General features: G+C 40.5%; 1 protein-coding gene and 1 pseudogene across 1 annotated transcript in view; one reads left to right on the forward strand and one right to left on the reverse strand.

The window, feature by feature from the left end:
• Positions 1-5270: 5270 nt before the first annotated feature.
• Positions 5271-6838, reverse strand: LOC138154662 (peroxisomal biogenesis factor 19-like; annotated as a pseudogene).
• A 4219-nt stretch (positions 6839-11057) lies between these two features.
• The window catches only part of FBXO40 (F-box protein 40), a 41482-nt gene continuing 34751 nt past the window's right edge, over positions 11058-17788 (forward strand). The window contains exon 1 of the mRNA XM_069079640.1: positions 11058-11123. The gene's annotated coding sequence lies outside the window, so the exon portion shown is untranslated. The remainder of the gene's footprint in view (positions 11124-17788) is intronic.

The following is a 17788-nucleotide window of genomic DNA, read 5'->3' on the forward strand; positions in this document are numbered from 1 at the left end:
TCTAATTTCCCTTCCCAACCAATATGCTCTTACTCTATGGCACTTGAAAATCCAATAAATTTCCTCAGGGGGGCTATACAATTTATAGTCTGAGTTGATATAAATCAACCCCAAAGCTGTCAAATTCTTTCTCTTTCACTCCTTCCCTTTTGACTCCACAAATTCAAGGTACTTTCAGGATTGTTCTTCAAAAACATAATGTTCATTGAGAGGTTCCCTTGCCCCTGTAAAAACTTCTCCATCTGCTTGATGATACCCAACATTCCCAGGTCCTGTGGTTCACCAACAGCAACTGAAAGGGATGATGATGATAGTTCAAAAGAAATTTCTGAGTCAGTAAAATACCAGCCTGGAAACTGCTCCAATACCAGTGGCAGACAGACAAATTAACTCATTAGCAAAATATAGAAAACGGTAAGCAATCTCTTTTTTCCTTTCTTTTTTTAAAGGACATATCCTCCTGCTTCCTCTGCTCCTTCCCTTTATGGGGATTTCAAGGTGGGAAAGGTTCACGAGATCTCAGAAAGCAGAGAACATATGTATTGAGAAAAGGATGCGTGGTGACAAAACAACCATTGAGATGCACGCCATTTTTCCCTTTCTAAAATGCATCCTGGGAAATCTGAAGCCTTAGGAAAGCTAGTCTCAAATCTCAGAGACTGTACTTAAGAGAATGAGCAAGTGTTTTTTTGCAAGGCTGATATATGTTTCTCTTTTTCCTTTTGGAAACAGGGTATAAGCTAAAGGGGGAAGCTTGTCTGTGCCCCCAAAGGCTCTCTTCTGATAAAGATATCCATCAATGTTTATTTATGAATGACAATAATGATAATTTACATGTTTACAGATCTTTTAAAAATATTACAAAAAAATTTATTCCAAATTTAACAACCAACAAATAAAATGAGCATTTCTATATACCGAGTAGAATAGAAAAAAAGATTGCATTTGAAATTGTAGGTTTCTATTATTTACAGCTTGCTTTTCTTTTTGAGTATTTAAGTCCAGTCTTATAGCTCTTCTCGAAGTATTTTCACAAAATAGTTCCTGCCCTCAAGGAGCTTACATTCTGACTGGGGGAAGAGTGCACAGGGTAGATAGACATCATATATACAGAACTTCAGATTGACCAAATGTGGTGATTACTATTCTCCTACACAGCTCTTTAAAATGCTCAGTGTCAAACATAAACTCTACAAATAAATCATTTTGACTACTATAAATACCAAAATTAACCACAAAGAACATATGAAGGAAGATACCATCTGCATTAAGAGAAAGAGCTGATTAATAAAAGTCTGTATAGAATGATTTTATATATGTGTGTATACATACATACATACTTGTGTCTAATGGTAGTTATCTCTCGGCGAGTGGAAGGAGAGGGAAGAAAAAAAGGACAAAAAAGAAATTTACATGATAACTTCTTATATATTTATATATGATATTACATATAATATATATTATATTTATATAAATGTATTTAAAATACATATTTAAAAGGAAAAGCAAGTTGCACATAATAGATTTTCAGTGCCATGTGCAATCATCTTTTTTTATTACACTGTTATGGAAATGCTTTTTTATTCCATAAATAAATAAAAAATAAACTTAAAAATTTAAAAATATACACTGTGCTAGGCTTATATGGAATTGCAACTTTTCTTACTATGCCATTTTCATTAAATTCCTTTGTTTTGAATAAAAAAATATATACATTCTATGCTAAAGAGTTGCTGTTACAACATTGTCATTTTTTTTAAAGTTACACATACATGATTTCATATGAACACTTGCTATCAATCATTCAATCAACAAGTATTTATTAAATACTTTGTGACAGCTACTGTCTCACACTGGGGATACAAAAAACAAGGTAAAAACAATCCCTTACTTCAAGGACCTTATATTCTAAAGTGGGAGACAACATGCAAATAAATCAGGTCATACTAGGTACAGAGTAAATATGAGGTAACCTTGGAAGACAAAGCCCTAGCAGCTGGGGAGGAAAGGAAAGTTCTCCTGCAGAAAGTCACATTTGAGCTGAATCTTGAAAGAGCCAGAGAGTCTGAGGTAGAGATGAGGAGGGAGAACCTCCCAGGCATGGGGAACAGCCAGTGAAAAAAGCATGATGACAAGAAATGGGCCATTGTGTGTGAAACAGCAAGTGGGTTGTTTTGGTTGTGTAGTGTGAAAAGGAGAGTAGAATGTGAGAAGACTGAAAAGGGAAGAAGGACTCAGGCTGTGAACTGAACAAAACTGGATGCACTAAATTTGAACTTTAGACAGAGGATTTGCACCTATGCTGCTTGACCCCAGAGGGGAGAACTGAGAGCAATGGGTAGATATCTGGAAAAACTTCCTAACAACTAGCATTTCCTCAAAGCAGAAGAGACTGATTCCAGAGGAAGTGCTTTTCCTTCACTGCAGGTCTTCAGGCAAAGTTGGAAGGCTACTTGTCCTGGATGTTGTAGGGGACATTCTTGTTCTGACATGGGTTGGACTAGTTAGCCTCTGAGGTTTCTTTCAGGTGCCAACTTTCATTCCAACATCCTGTGATTCTTTTTTACAAGAAGAACAGAGGAATCATGTGGATTCCAGGGTCCTTTATGCTCCAAGAAAGCATCTCCCTCTATGATGCCTCATAGTCCTTTAACAGGGACACAGTCTTTCATCACATAATTAGGAACAAGGGGCTGAAAATGTAAATTCCAGGCTAAGGTAGCATTGACTAAATCTCCTTCATGCTTTCTGGGGAGGCTGGTTGCCTATTTGTTGAGATTGTTTTTACTAGGCCTGACTCAGGTAGCTTAAGCTCAATATCTGAACAAAATGAGATGCATGTAGGTAATTGAATAGTTAACAAAAGGACATTTACTTAGCCATAACAGGAGAAGGATATTCAACAGGGATAGGCATTGAGAACCCTGGGATTTGATTCAGCTTTCAAATCTATCTACCAAACAAGAAAGTCCCTGTAGCTCATTAGGGCTGCTTTGTACTCATAATCTGAAAGTGACTCAGCATTTAGAGCCAGCCAAGTCTTCTTTCTAAAATTTTTTTTTCAACTTAACAAGCATTTATTGAATGTCTATACTATATGCTCAGTCATTGATGGTTAGAAGGAACTTTGGAGACTAATTCACAACCCTCCCTTTACAGATTAAGAAACTGAGTTCTAGAAAGTAAATGACCTGCCCAAGGTTCAAAACCAGGTCTCATGAGTCTTAACCACAGTAGTATTTCTAGTTCATCCCACTTCTCTCCCCCCCAGTAGAGATGTACTGCAGGCACTGTTTGTTTTTTTAAGGAAGAAAGCTGCATAGCAGCAACTAGACAGGTTTGTCACAGCTTTCTGTACAACTCCACTCCTCCCAATGCAAACCTTGGCTTAGCTTGCACAGCCACTTTCTTCCACTACCACCCTCAGCCACTAACTTTTGAGTGATGGGGTTTTAAGCCCCTTCAGCATCCTGGCCACCTTCCCTCAAACCTGAACCAACTTGTCAACATTCTAAGAGGGGTGCTTAGAATTAAATGTATCACTGAAGTTGTGTGTCTTCCCTTCCCCCCCGCCAACTTACTGAAGGCAGGGATTGTTTCTTTTTTTATATGTAATACATAATATTATATCATAATTATAAGTAATTATTAAATAATTAGTAATTATTAAAATGATATATATTATATCATAAGTGTCTAATATAAAATAGGCACTTAAGTCAATGTAAGTAGCACTTACTACTCTCCTTTTATTCTGGACTTTTCTAGCACTACGACAGAAAAATGTTTTGGTTTCTTAGCTACCATGTCACACTGTTTACTTATGGTGAGCTCAGAGGTGCCTAAAAATTCCCTTATTTTAGTAAACTATATTTGACTTTAAACCAAGACTGAATTCATCTTAATGTTAGCTGTCTTCATAACACTTAATTCAGGAGGGTTGGTCTGAGTGTAGTGCTTACTTTATAAGGTAAATGAGGCCCCACAGTATCAACAATTCTCAGATCTAGGGCTGGGGAGAAGAAAAGGAAGCTAAGAGAAATGATTTAACGTTCAATAATAAAATTTAACTATTAAGCACAAAATCAGTGAAAAATTAGAATTTTTTGCTGAAATCTTTAAGAAACAGGAAGATATCAGCCTGGACTGGGGGGAGGCATTGCCAAACACCTCTGAGCAGGTGGTTTTAGAGCCAAGCTCTACCCCTTAGCCTGTAGGAACTTAACCCACACAAGAAATGGGCCACACTCCCAACCACCTAGCTCAGGATGTTTATTAGACATCAACCAAGGTATAGAAGACTTGGAAGGGTTGGAGGAGAAAAAGCTGCCAGCCCTCTCCCAAGCCAGAGAAGTCTCAAAACTGCCCAAAAAAACAGCTAGAAAGAGAATGCTCTCTTCCCTCCCTAACTGTGTATATTTGCTAGGGGAAGCTGAGGGGTTTCCTCTCAGTCACAAGTCAAGGTGGGTGGGAAGCTGAAAACAGCAGGAGAGGTAGGGGGCAAAAGAAACAGAAGCACTGTGGAACATTCAGGATAACATTTGGTTTTTCAGATGGACCAGGAACAGAGGCATCTATTAATTTAGAAAAGCAGAACTCAGAGCTCAGAGCATACAACAGAATAAATGTGTGCCTAGGGGAAAGGACATATGGCTGGCAAAGACCAGAAAGACCCTGTTCTCACCAGGATATGCCAAGTGTTCCTTCTCTAGTTCCTACTCTGACCAATGTTTCTGCCCTGAGGGATCAGATACCTGAGGATGGTTGTTGAGAGCCAAGGATCTCACCCTAGCCCCATGCCCAGAGCTGGCGCAGCACCCAGACTCCAAAGGGAATAGGGAACAAGGCAACCCTGAGAGACAGAGGAGGAAGCATCAGTGCAGGTATATACAACAGGTACACTCAATATTAGAGGTAGGTGGGGGAGGGGGGAAAGGGAACATGGTCCATAAAGACCTTAAGCAGGTAGAGATAGGAACCTTCACTAGCAGCAGAGAACTGAGGGTGGGGGGTGGGATAAAAGACTCAATGAGAGCAATTTGAATAATAGGTCCCATTCCCAGAAACAATAACCTCCAGGGCTACAGAGGGACCCTGCTGGTGTGGAGCAGTCTTGGAGTAAGAACTGAGGAAGGAAGTGGAATGGGGGCAGAAGACAAGTGGGACAGGCAGGCAGTTTCTCCAAAGCATCACCATCCCTCCCAGCACCAGATGGCTCTGCTGACTTCAGGTGTTCACTCATGGCTAGGGATGGGAAGGGAACTGTGAAGAATTTCACATGGTCAGACACTGCTCTCCACTGGCACTTGCAGGGCCCGATGGATTCCAAGTGTCAAGGTCAAAGTTGAAGCCAGGGGGTGTTTCTCCTGCAAGCTCCTTTGGTGGATGGCCCAAATGCTGAAGATGCTGCATGAGATCTAGATCCATCTAGAAGTGGGCCTTCTGTGTGGCCTCGCTGTCTGCAGCTGTATCTTTTTCAAATTGTTCACAAGTCTTGCCCATTACATTGTGCTGTTCCTGATACTTTTTTTAAAAAAACTTTAGTTTTCAACATTCATTTCCACAAGGTATGGAGTTACAAATTTTCTCCCTTTCTTTCCCCTACCTACCACCCCAAAATAGCAATCCTACTGAAAACCCCTTTCCTCAGTCTGTTCCCTCATATCCTCCCCCATTCACCCTCCGACTTTCTAGTAGGGCAAGATGGGTTTCTATACCCCAGTGCCTGTATATCTTATTTCCCAGTTGCATGTAATAATAATAATAATTTTTTTAACATTTGATTTTAAAATTTTGATTTCCAGATTCTTTCCCTTCTTCCCTCATCACCCATCCCCACTGGGAAGATAAACAATTCAATATAGGTTGTATATGTGTAGTTACACAAAACATTTTCATGGGGATATATTGTGAAAGGCTGACTATATTTCCCTCCTCTTTTATATGAGATAATTTACCCTATTCTGTCTCTCCCTGTCTCCTATCATTATATGCCTCTCTCACCTCTCAGTTTTATTTTTTAGATATTATCCCTTCCTATTCAACTGATCCTGTGCCTTCTATGTATACATATACACACACTCACATATGTATTTATATGCTCATATACCCTCCTATATAAACATATATGTATGCATACATACATATATATAAATATGTATATATTACCTTCCACTATCCTCATACTGAGAAAAGTCTCAGGAGTTGCAGCCTGATACTTTTCAAATTGTCCTGGGGGCAGTGCTTCACGGTGACTCTGCAGCCGCTCTGGATGTTTCTCCATGGTTTCTTTTAGTGATGGGTACAGTACATCCTTAGACAATAGGTTCTGCATAATGGGCAGTGTACTGCCTTCTTTTAAGCCCAGCCCATCTATGGCCTTGGTCAGCTCCTCCTCAGACAGGCCGGGATTCTGAAGGTCAGTGGCATTCTTTGCTAGTCCACGGAGTGTTTCCTTCAGGCAGGAAGCGAACTCTAGCTGGGATGTTGTATCACTGCCCACCCTCCCTGCTGCCTTGAGAAGCTTCCTTAACTGCTCATCTGCATGGGGCCAGCTCCTTCGATAGCCTTCTCAAACTCTGCAGTGGCTTGGCCTGCTAGCTCACTGTCAAACAGTTCTTGGAAGAATTCTTGGGAAGCAAAGAGGGCATCTTCTGCTGTGTCTGCAGGCTCTTCCGGGAACCTGAAGCATCAGGGGCCGTGGTGATAGGAGGGGATGCTGGGAAGGGTTTGGCTGTATCAAAATCACCAAGGGTGCTTTCCAGAAGCTTGTCCATCTCCAGGGCGGTGCCTGATGCCCTCTCTGCCTCTGCTGCAGCCATCTTGCTACGTTCGACTTTCTACTTGCTATAGAAGCAATTCGTTTTTGTTTTTTTTTTTTTTTTTTAGGAAAAATTAGCCTACTTAGTGTTGGGGGAGTGGTTAAGGTCTTGCTTCTACACAAAGATATTGGTAAATACAATTTGAGATTTTGGTAAAGAGATGATGTATAAGATACACTCCAGCTCTGGAATCTTCAATTTCCTACAAAACATCTCCATCTGGCTATTCCACTATGTCTCTCCTGTGAACCACTGAAAAAGGAAGGCCTTCCTTTCCCCCTCACCCCACCCTTTCTTCTTTTACCCCATCTCCAAGAAATGGACCTGGGGGTATCTGTTTCTGTTCTGTGCCATTTGTCTTTCCCAGTTTCAAATGCCAGAGATGATCCCCATTGCATTGAGGATTTGGAGCCACAGTGACTTGGAACCAGGATTCCAGGAGGGATGGTATTAAACATGGAAACCTGGAGAAGTTAGGGTGCCTAGGACTGGAGCTGGAGAGGAGCTCTGGACTTGGAACTAAAACTGTGTTCTATGGGAACTAAACTATGAACCTAATCCCTTTCCACATATTGAGGGAGCAACATTGTATATTTGTGATTATACCTTTTGAAGTAAATATTCTTTTGTAAAAGATAATCCTACTGTTAATGGTAAAATAGAACTGGGGCACAGGGGCCCCCCCATTCTTGCAGAACGCCATCAATGGGGCCTGGCACCATTTGCAGAGAGCCTACACACCCCAAGGCCATCTAAGGGTACTGGAGGACCTTGGAGAGGATTGAAATGTAACATACCTGACTTTAAAACAGTGGGAACTAGGGTTTCCTGAGTTACATTAGATAAGTACAGAAGGCATATGACTTCTTAGAGGGAAGGACATTACCAAAGGAGGGATCAGGAAAGGCTATGTGGAAAACATGACATTCAAAGTTAAACTTTAGAGGAGCTTCAGAAAAAGAGGAAGGATGGTCCAGCCGTAGGAAATAGACAAGCCTTGAAGGCAGGAGAGGGCATGGTGTTTTTGAGGTATAGGGGTAATGCAGTTGGACTGGAGTATAAGATGAGACTAGGAGGAAGGGAATAGGTAATAAAGCTGAAGGGGGAGGGTAGTGTTCCAAACAAAGTTCACCAGCATTCCTCTCACACCTGCTCCTTCTCTTGATTTCTCTTCTGCTTATGATTCTTTCCCTTCTTTTTGTTCCCTGGCCAAACATTCAGGGTTCTGCTTGACTCTTCTCTTGATTATATGCAATAGTTCTAAAGCCCAGTAGACTCCATCTATTGTAATAGCTTCTCAATAGATCTTATCTTTCCCACTATTCCTCCTCCAATTCAGCCTTCACACTGCAACCACATATCTTCCAAATACATAGATCTGATTAGTCCTACAACTCCCATGCTTGTGTCATTCAAGACCATCTGCAATACAACATCTCCTTATCTTTTCAGCTTAGCTTGTGCTTCCTCCCTACATTCTCTATGCTCCAGCCATCCTCGACTACCTGTAGACACCCTAACCTTTCGATTCCCCGGTCTGGGCCATTGCCAGTCATATTGACTTATGTCTTGCCACTGGATTCCAAAGACTTTAGAAGAGAAAGTGAGGCTCTGCTTCACGGATCCAATTCATTCACAAGTCAAGACATCACCTCTGTGATGTCACCGGTCCTCTTTGAAAAAAGATGAACAACAATAATCCCTTCTCTGGATCTCTTCTCACCCTCTTCCTAAATATCTGAAATGCCTTCTTCTTTTTATCTGCGCCCGTTAAATTTCTGCCCTTCCTTTAAAGCCTAACTCCAGTGCCATATTGTCTAGAAAGTCTTCCCTGATCCTGCCAGTCACGAATGATTTTCCCCAACTGAAACCTCGCCATAGGACATATTTCATTCTTGCAACAGGTCATTGAAAAACCAGTTCTCTACAAGTGGAGAGAAAGTCCTCATTGGGAGAACCTCTATTTGATGGAGGAACTGAGTATGTTTTAAAAAGACAATGTTGTTTTCCCCCTAGTGCTAGAGGGGAAACATCATAAGAATCAGGACACAGGGAAAATAGAGGAGCCCTAAGAGCATGACTTTTATATAGTTTATTTATTTATTTATTTATTTATTTTTAAGCAATTGGGGTTAAGTAACTTGCTCAAGGTTACATGGCCAGGTGTTTCTGGGTGTGGTGCTGAGTGTCTGAGCCCGGATTCAATCCCCAGGTCATCCTGACACTGGAGCTGGTGCTCTTACTCACTGTGCTACCTGGCCACCCCAAGCATGACTTTTAAAAGAAGAGTTTGAGCAAGGAATTTAAAAGAGAGACAGAGAGAGAAGGGCATTGAGGTGGCTGGCATAGCTGGTGTTTGAGCAGTCACCTTCATCTGTCAAGCCCCTAAGGATAAGTGTGAGCTAAGTAGATGGATGCTAATGAAACTTTTCTCTCTGGGAGATGTGATAAAGAAAGGGAACATGTCCTGTCTCTCCTTTTCCCCTTCCTGGGTCAGGCAGCAGATATTAAATCCAAAATTTTCTTGTTCTTCAAAATTCATTTACAATTTCCACTTAATTGGTTTTTAATTTGCCAATTATAGAAAGTGATTGATCAGAACTGCTTCTTATCTATCTGTGTGCTTCATTATTTGTGACTAAGGAGTTATAAAGAAAAGACAATGTAAAGAAAGACAGTGAGGAGAGAGACAGACAGAGACAGAAAGACAGATACAGAGAGAAAAAGAGAGAGACAGAGAGAGATAGGGAGAGGGAGAGGGAGAGGGAGAGGGAAAGAGAGAGAGAGAGAGAGAGAGAGAGAGAGAGAGAGAGAGAGAGAGAGAGAGAGAGAGAAAGAAATTCTGTCTGAATGGGGGAGGGGGGTGGTGGAAGAAAAGTAAATCTCCCTGACTCGGGGTTCAATCTTATTAATTTCTAAATATTTTTAATCTAAAAGTCCCAAAGTCACATAAAACCTGAGTCGAGGGTTTTCCCTTAGGTGAAAGCAAGCTGGTCATCACTGCTGTCTGGGGGAAAGGGGCCTGCTTCTTTAAAGGATGCTGCATTCTCCATTTTTCCCCTTCTGGGAATGCTCAGAGGCACCCCTCTGCCAAGACAGAGATGAGGGTGGAGATTAGAGAGATCATTCCCCTTAGGAGGAGAAAAGGAGAAACTGGAAAAGACTAGCAATACCCACATTCCAAAGGGGGGAGGGGGGGCGGTGCGCAGAGAAGAGTGAGATTCCTATGCTTTCCTTCCTAACAGCTCACCAGATGAACATTGCTGCCTCATTCAAACAACTTTCACACTCAGCTATACATTTACGAAATTAACTCTGATTATCTTGCGTTAAGGTGATTTGTATATATGTATCATATCCCTTACTAAACTCAGATCCTAAAATTCCTAAAGGGTAGGGACCATGTCCTTTCTTAACTTCATGTTTTCCTCACTTTCCATGCTTAGCAATCAATCAACCAATCAACTGACAAGCATTTATTGAGCACTTACTATGTACCCAGAACTGTGCTGGGGAGTAGAAATACAAAGACAATAAATGAAACAGTCTCTCTTTTTATTGTAACCAGGGAAATAATAAGGACAGATGTAAGTGTCTATTTATGTATATATGTGTGTGCATATGTGTGTATGTGTAAGTGTATACATAGGCGTGTGTTTCTATAGAGAGAAAGAGAAAGAATGAATAAATTCAATGTAGGTTGTTTGTTTTCATCAGAATCCTTCCCCTGAATCAGAGAGGGCTACTAAAGGAGGCTAGAGAAGAAATAGGAGAAACAGAATGACATATCATTTCTCCTAGTTGCAGCTTCGGCCAATGACAGTCATAGATAAAAAGGCACAGTTAAAATTAGACCAGCAGTACCTACTGATTGATATACCAGCAATGAAGAACTAAGGTCTACTGAGGGCACCCAGAGGCATTCAGGACTGGAGGGCAGTGTATTTAATAAATTACCTGCCTACAGAGTTTCTGCTCCTTTCTGCAGGCGAAGACCTCTGATAGAAAACAGCTGCTCTTTCCATCCAGCTTTCCTTGTTAAACAACAACCTAGTTGTAACAGACTGCTAGTAAATACATGAGAAGGAAAAAGCTCGTAAGCTGAGCCTGGTCACATTGCCTAGTGTGATATAGTTTTATTTTTAACATCCAGGCACTTGAGCTATTTCTGCAGAAGTTTTCTTTCAGCCTCCCCTTTTTCCCTGCCTCCCCTAAGGCACGGCTTCTCTCTTCATCAACTATCTGCTCAAAGCCAGGAGACCCACGTGTGGTAGATATCATTGCAGGGGATATATGATTAAGGTAAGACTTTTCAAATGAGAAGGCCTAAGCCAATGCAATCTTTGTTCTCAGGCATCAGAAGACACCAGAAGATCTGTAAAACTTGACTTAGCATGTTTGAAATAAGGACGATGGGGTTGTGGGTCAGGTGGGAGGAGACAGTATAAAATTCTTTTCTGTACTCTCTAGGATCCCAGAGATTCCACAAACAAATAATATCAGCAAGATAGGTTGTGAGGGAGGGGACCTAAGAGAAGAATTGATTTTTAAAGAATTCATTTGGAATCCTAGCTCTTAGAGTTGAGAAGGGGCTGAAAGATTCACCGTTCTGCTTCCAAGGAATCGCTCCCGATTTTTATAATCCTTTAAAGCTTACAAAGCACTTTTAAATGATTTCGGTTGATATTCTTTTTTTTTACATCTCTATCATTTCTAAATATACTCTTCCCTCTCTCTACCCAGTGAGTGTCGCTTGTAACAAAGAAGAAAAAAGAAGTTAGCTGGGGTTAATTCTCCTGTCTGGATCAGTAATCCTGAAATACATCTACTGATCTGAGAGTAGGTAGCTATGACATTGCCTGGTGGCAATCCCTACCTCTCCAAGGAATGGAGGAGTGTAAATCCTGTCATCTCTTCTCCAGGGCTAAGCTTAGTCATTAGAACTCATCACACAGTCTACAATTTCATTATATATTGTTCTTTCCCTTTAACTGTAATATCCTTGTTGCATATTCTTCATTTGGTTCTGACAAAGTACTTTCTAGTAAACTAGATTGAACAAGTATTACTATCCCCATTTTGCAGATAAGGAGACAGGTAAGGTATAAAATAATAAACTGGGCAGCTAGGTGGTGTAGTGGATGGCTAGGAATCAGGAAGACTCACTATCATGAGTTCAAATTCTGCCTCAGACACTTACTAGCTGTGTGACCCTGAGCAAGTCACTTAACCCTGTTTGCCTCAGTTTCCTCATCTGTAAAATAAGTTGGAGAAGGAAATGGCAAACCACTCCAGTATCTCTGCCAAGAAAACCCCACATGGGGTAACAAAAAGTTGAATGTGACCAAAATGGCTCAATAGCCACAATAAAAGGAGACACTTTAGAGATCAACTAATCCTACCCTTTCATTTTACCTGAGAAGATTTGAGTCCAAGTAAGTTTAGACTGACTCACACTGTTGGTTGTTGCTGTTGTTTTGTCCTTCATTCTCCAATAGGACCATGCTTGATATCAGGAAGGTGATGCCATGACATGCAAGTGAATTGAATTGAAGTGAGGGAGAGCTATGCAAAGTCATCAGGCTCACTCTCTCCTCTGAGCTATCTGGGTCCAGTGGCCAAATAGAGATCAGGATGACTGGGATGGCCCAGGATGCAGTGGGGACCTTGGCCTTTTTAAGTTAAGGTCTGCCCCAGGTCTCAGTTTGACTGAGGCAATGCCCATTCAGTGATTAAGGCTACCCGGGTAAGAAGTGAGGCAAAGAATGGCTTCTTTTACCTAGTTAAAAAAAAAATTCAACCTAGGAGCAGAAGACCCTCAAGGTTTCTGGTCAAAACAGAAACAATTTCTATTTATACTCACTTTGAGCCATCAGGACCCAAACAGTAACCAAATGAGGCTTGGGCTGGGAGCTATTGTTGACCAATCAATAAGAGTCAGAGTGATTAGGGTTTAAGGCAGGGTCCTTAAAAAAGAAATCTAGCACCCAAAAGTAAGGGTATCTCCATAGGGCATACTGGTTATATGAGTCTCAGATGACTTTAGGCAACTCTCTGAAAAGGTATAGACTTGCATTGTTAGAGGCCATTTTCTCATCTGAAAATTCACTGTATAATAATAATAAATGACAATGAAAAGGACCAGCTTCTGTCCAATTCCTATAGATTGCAATTGAATCCCAGACAGAAGTGACTTTCCTAAAGTATCCAGCAAGTGAGGACAGGGGACTAGAACCCAGGTTTCCTACCTTTTACTGCAACCATTTTTCCACTATATTGCAATCTATAGCAATTTATAAACTTAGAGCCAGAAACAACCTTACAGTAACCTAGTCCAATGCATCATTTCAAAAATGAGCAAACTCGGACCCAGAGAAACTGACTTGCCCAACCAAGGTCACAAAGCTAGCCAGGGGCAGCGTCAGGATTCAAACCCAAGCTCTCCAATAAAAAATCCACTGTTCTTTCAACTATCCAAGCTCCAAATCTTTAGTGTCTAGGCTATATGAGGTCCTCTAATGATATCTGCCAAGAAATATTTAGCAAACGTAACTTGAGATAACTATATTCCTGAAAGCAATAAAAGTACACTTTCTAAACAAAATCTTGTAATTCAAATAATTGAAGATCTACGTATGTGCAGCATACTTGAAGCTCCAGACAAGGGACAACAATCTAATGCCTGAAACTGACAAACCCTCCACAGCATGGGAGGAAAAAGGATTGGGGTACTTCTAAGGATGCTGAGGACCCTTTAAATGTGATTAGATAATACCTGCCTTTGCTCCTGGGGAGTGGCCTTATTGAATGACAGAGGTGCTATGTTTGATTCCTTGCTTTATCAAAACTTTGGTTTAGTGTTACTGAGCTGAGGTTCTGCTGAGGGCTTCAGACCAACTGCATGGGTAATGCAAGAAATGCTTAGGACGTTGGTAGGAACTATTTAGTCTGCTCTTTAGGAGGAAGGATGTTGGACTTAGGTGATCCTAAGGCCCCACAGTGTGACTTGAGCAAAGCAAAACTGATGATCAATGCAAAGACTCAGATGATTTAAGCAGCAGCAGTCCCAACAACCAACTGCTCTCTGTTCCTTTGCTTGGAGGTATGACAGAGGAAAAGGGAATCTGAAACATGAATCATTGCTATTTGTTACCAAAATAGATCATCTTCACCATATATTTATTTAACTCTCTAATGGATTTTATGAGCAGGTAGGTGGCCCAATGAATAAAGCACTGGGCTTAGAGTCAGGAAGACCTGAGTTTAAATCTGTCCTCAGAATACTTTCTAGCTACGTCATGCTTAGTCCTGTTTGCCTCAGTTTCCTCATATGTAAAATGAGCTGGAGAAAGAAATGGTAAACCACTCCAATATATTTGCTAAGAAAACCCCAAATGGGGTCATGAAGACACAATTAAACAACTCTTCCTCCTCCTCCTGTTACTAATACTGGATTTTATCTGCATGGAGGAATCCAGGGCTTTAAGGAAGTGTGTGTGCAATCAGCTCCTTGTAACATAAGATAGTAGAAAGAACACTAAATTTGATGCAAGAAAAAGTGGGTTCAAGTCCTGGTTTTGTCATATAATAGCTATGTGACCTTGGGCAAGTAACTTGACCTCCCTGAGTTATTCTTATGTAAATGAGGATAAAAATATTTGTACAACTCATGGTTGTCATGAGGATCAAATGGGATAATATATATGGAAGCATTGTGTAATTTCTCAAGTACTTGATAAATGTCAGCTATTATTATGACTGCCCTGTCCCACAGAACCTCAACTAGGCGCCTATGGCTCCATAGACCAGGGAAAGAACTTGGGGCACACAAGACCATCATTTGGGTACCATCTTCCTCTCCTTACATGACCTCAAGCTATACAAAAAGCAGCCACAGGACCCATTATGACCTTGGTCAGCACAAAGGAGATTATACAAATAATAAGACATGAAGGCTTGAGCAAAATAATACAGCGTGAACCAGCATAGCATAGTTGATAGAGGGCCAATTTTAGAGTGGGGAAGGCTTGTGTGTCTATGTGAAACTCTCTAAGACTTTATTTCAGAGAAATAGTCAATCTGCATCTAGGAGAAAGTTTTCTAAATGGGAACTCACACTGGAGAAATCATAGGTCTGCTTTTAAGAAATATAACAATTGATAGGAGAATTCACAAATTTAAAAATGAAAAGGCAAAGAAATTCTAGTGCAGAGGGAGAGCTAAAGACAGTATTGTACAAACCATTCCGATGGTTGTGGCAACGATGCTTTGAGGTTGTTGTCAGTGGAGCAAAGATGGTGATGTCATGATCCAGAGAGGCCATGTTGATATGATGGCCTAGTAAGGCAAGATTACTGAGGCAGGCGTGAAAATTAGCTCCAGCTAACTATTTAAAAGCTAAAAGAACCTCTTCTGTGTTTAACTTATTAACAGAAGCTAAATATAGTAGCCAGGTTCAACTTTGCATATCAGCAGAATGATCAGCCCCAGACAGATTTGGAATGATTTGAAGAGGACAAAGAATTTCCCTTCCCCCCAGATAGCTTCCCCTTTGCCTGCCACCATTAGAACTGCATTGCTAATTCTATTTTAATTTACCTGAGTTCATTACTCAAAGGCTCCCATCAGTCAGTTCCTCAGACCCTTGTCACTTCTTAGTTTGGGTTTTGCCATTAGACCTATCCAAGATAGTCACTTTATTGATCAGCCCCACTCCCAGAGAACAAGTAGTTCTCTACCTGACTTTCTAGCTCCTAAAGAGTTCATAATAAATTCTCCCTCTCTCTTTGTTCCCTGACAATATTCTGGCAGCTTTCAGAATTGTTCTAGAACATGCTGGTTTCTTTTTAATTAAAAAAAAAAGGTTACATTAATTTAAGTAGGCTAAACCATCATTCCAGAGAACCAATAATGAAGAGTCCTACCTATTTGCTGACAGAGAGTAAATTTTGGGGTGCAAAATGAGACACATTTTTCGGACATTGCCAATGTGGGAATTTGTTTTGCTTAAGGATACTTGTCACAAGATTTATTTTTTTTGTTTATTTGTTGTCCAATGTGGGAAGGGGGAGAAAAAATAGATTTTTGTTAATTGAAGAAATTAAATTAAATTTCCAAAAATTTAAGTAGGCTAGAGGAAAAAAATTTTTTTTTCTGTTCTCAGATTTTGGCCCACAATTTTCAAACTCTGTCAAACATTTCTGCATATGTCCCAACCCCTAGGTCCATTTCAACAGCCTCTCTTTCAGCAGCTTCAGGCCCTTTGGAATATCTAGTTCAGTACTGGTTGTGCTCACAAACACTGAATTATTCAAAGTTATTCTTACTCTGACTGCATTTGCATAGGCCTTTTCAAAACTGCTATCTTCTCTGACTCCAGCAGCCTCCTCCTTTATCCTTCATATTCTTACTTAAGCTCTAGTCCCACCAGATCAAGATGCTCTCTCAAAGGTCACAGATGTCTTTCCTTTAACCCCTTAATGTTAACACTGAAGCATGCATAATAAATCATTTTTCAATCTTCTTCAACTCTTTGTGACATCATTTGGGATTTTCTTGGCAAAGGCACTGAAGTGGTTTTTACCATTTTCTTCTCCAGCTCATTTTACAGATGAGGAACTGAGACAAACTGGATCAAGTGACTTGCCCAGGGTCACACAGTTAGTAAATGTCTGAGGCCATATTTGAATTCAGGAAGACTTATCTTCCTGACTCCATGCCCTGCACTCTGTTTAAGAGACATTGGGGAGGAAGAAGTGATAATACTTGGTGGTTAACAGGATATAGGAGGTAAAGGTTACAGTGAAGTAAAAAATAAGAACAAGGTTGTGAGCCTGAGGTACTGAGGGGATGGTGGGACAATTGCCATTAATTGAGCAGTCGGGCACAAGGAGAAGATAATGAACTTAATTTTCCACAAATTGAATCTTAGTTGTTAATAAGACCCCCAAATACAGATGTTCAAGGATCATTTCTATACAGATGATTCTCAGATCTATACGTCTATCCCTAGTCTTTCCATGAACTAGTCTAGCTGAGTATCTCAAACTGCCTTTTGATTGGATGATTTAAACTTGATGTCCTGTAACTCAAACTCAATATGTCTAAAACATAGACTCGTTTCCTCCCCCTGCCTCCTAAATATACTTTTCTTCCAAACTTCCCTGTTATTGTTGAGGGCACCACAATTCTTCCATTCTTCCATGTCCATAATATCTACGTCATCCTCAACTTCACACACTCTTCTCACCCCAAATATCCAGTAAGTTGCCAGATCTTGCTTATTTCTACCTCCACAACATCCTTACATCCATCACCTTCTCTCTCAAGGAGTCATCACCCTAGTTCAGATCTTATTCACCTTCCATATGGACTATTTTAATAGATTTCTAACTAATGTCCCAGACTCAAGTGTGTTCCCCCTACAAACTATCCTCCACATAGCTTCTCAAGTGAATTTTCTTGAAGTACAAATCCAACCCTTGATCAGATCTGATAAAAAAAAATGTCAATGGTTTCTTATCGCTTTTAGGAGTAAATATAAACTCCTCTATTTGTCTTTTAAATCCTTTCAGAACTTGGTCCCAACCTGCCTCTCTAGCCTTATTATACATTACCCTATTTTTTTTTAATCTTTCAGTTCAGCAATACTGGTCTTCTTGCTTGTTCCTTGCATGCAAAAATGTCCTATCAATCCCCAGTCTCCATGAGTTTGCAAATGACTTTGCTCCATATTTGGAATGCACTCCCTCCTTATTTTTCACCTCTTAGAACCCATTACTTCCTTCAAAACTCAGACACTACCTACAACATGAAATCTATCCTAATATTTCCAACTGTTAATGCCTTTTCACCCCCAATTACCTTATATTTATTTTCTATATGCATATATATGCATAGAGAGAGAGAGAGAGAGAGAGAGAGAGAGAGAGAGAGAGAGAGAGAGAGAGAGAGAGAGAGAGAGAGAG

The sequence above is a fragment of the Petaurus breviceps genome, unplaced genomic scaffold (assembly GCF_028583685.1).
Source record: "Petaurus breviceps papuanus isolate PSGF00001 unplaced genomic scaffold, PetGlider_PUasm1.0 91067, whole genome shotgun sequence".
Taxonomy (NCBI): Eukaryota; Metazoa; Chordata; class Mammalia; order Diprotodontia; family Petauridae; genus Petaurus; species Petaurus breviceps.